Genomic DNA, 2,164 nt, shown 5'->3' on the forward strand with positions numbered 1-2,164 from the left:
TACATGCATAACTAACTAGGATAAATGGTCATCTGATCATCATCTACTTCCTTTGATGCTAGCCGCTGTTGCCCTGCTTGTGGCTCGATTCAGCCTCATCGATTTCGGGTAGGAGGCACTTCCTCATGTCAACGATCCGCCTGTTCATCTCGTAGCATGTGTACACGCTCTTGGCCACGAACCTGAGGTGAGGTTCATCCAGTTGCCGCATCCAGGCCCCATGTCAGGATACGGGACGTGTTTTGTTGGCATCCTCCTTCATATTTTCATAGTAGGGGTTGATGATGGCCGAGGCGAGTTCAACCAGGGAGTCCATCTTCGTGTTGCCCTAGACCCTATAGTCGTCACGGATTTCAACAAGGTTCTTGCAGGCCAAGCACGTAACCTTGAGCTCTTTTACATCGTCGGAGGTTTCCACCATAGCAAACTTGTAGTCGGTGCTGTTGGCAAACCTTCTGAAATGGTGCAAGGCTCTATGTGTTGGAAATATGCCCTATAGGCAATAATAAAGTGGTTATTATTATATTTCCTTATTCATGACAATCGTTTGTTATCCATGCTATAATTGTTTTGACCGGAAACTCAAATACATGTGTGGATACATAGACAACAACATGTCCCTAGTGAGCCTCTACCGGGCTAGCTCATTGATCAAAGATAGCTATGGTTTCCTAGCCATAGAGATGAGTTGTCATTTGATAATTCGTATCAAGTTTATTCCTATCTTTTTATGCATGTCAAGTATCTGTTCCTATGACCATGAGATCATGCAACTCACTAACACCGGAGGAGTACCTTGTGTGTATCAAACGTCGCAATGTAACTAGGTGACTATAATGATGCTCTACAGGTATATCCAAGGGTGTCTATTGAGTTGGCATGGATCAAGACTGGGGTTTGTCACTCCATATGAGGGAGGGGTATCTCGGGGCCCACTCGGTACTATAGCATAACAATGAGCTTGTAAGCAATGTGACTAAGGAGTTAGTCACGTGATGTCGTATTACGGAACGAGTAAAGAGACTTGCCAGTAACAAGGATGAACTAGGTATGGAGATATCGATGATGGAATCTCGGGCAAGTAACATACCAATGGACAAAGGGAACTACATATAGGATTAGCTAAATCCTTGGCATTGTGGTTCAACCGATGAAAGATCTTTGTGGAATATGTAGGAACCAATATGGGCATCCATGTTCCGCTATTGGTTATTGACCAGAGAGGTGTCTTGGTCATGTCTACATTATTCTCGAACCCATAGGGTCCGCACGCTTAACGTTCGGTGATGCTAGAGTAGTATTGGGATATTCATGTTGGTGACCGAATGTTGTTCAAAGTCCCGACTGAGATCTCGGGCATCACGAGGAGCTCCAGAATGGCCTGGAGGTAAAGATTTATATATGCGAAGTCATATTTTGGCTACCGGAAAAGTTGTGGGTTTTATCGGTATTGTACTGGGAAGCTTCCGGAAGGTTCTAGAAGGTTTCGGAGGAGTCCGGAAGGGTCCCTCCAGAACCTAAGGCGTGTATGGGCTGTAGGGGGGCATCCTAGCCTTATTGGGCCAGGCGCACCAACCCCCTAAGGCCCATCCGCCTAGGGGAAGTAAAACCCTAAGGGGGGCACTCCTCCCCCTTTGGACGCCTCCCCTCCTTGGAGGAGGGGCTAGGGCTGCGTCCCCAGCCCTTCAACACCCCTATATATAGCGGGAAGGAGGCACAAGGGCTGGACACAACAATTCCCACGCCCTACAACCTCCTCTCTCTTCCTCGTTCGTAGTTCCGGAGGCGCTTGGTGAAGCCCTGTTGCGATTGCTCCACCACCATCTCCACCACGTTGTCGTGCTGGTTGAGATCCCATCTACTTCTCCTCCCTCTCTTACTGGATCATGAAGGAGGAGTGAAAGGATCGAGAAGAGGTGTCTAGAGGGGGGTAATTAGATCCTTAACAAGTAAAGGTAGCAGTTTTTAAGTTTTTCAAGTTAAGGTTGGAGATAGGCACAATTTCAAGAATTCACAATACAATTCAAGCAAGCATGGCAAGAGTATATGAGGAGCGGAAATTATAGCATGCAACTTGCAAGAAAGTAAAGGGATGGGATTGGAGTGTGCAAACGCAATTGGAGACACGGAGATTTTTGGCGTGGTTCCGATATGTGGTGCTATC

The sequence above is a fragment of the Triticum aestivum genome, chromosome 7B (genome assembly GCF_018294505.1).
Source record: "Triticum aestivum cultivar Chinese Spring chromosome 7B, IWGSC CS RefSeq v2.1, whole genome shotgun sequence".
In the NCBI taxonomy this organism is placed as follows: Eukaryota; Viridiplantae; Streptophyta; class Magnoliopsida; order Poales; family Poaceae; genus Triticum; species Triticum aestivum.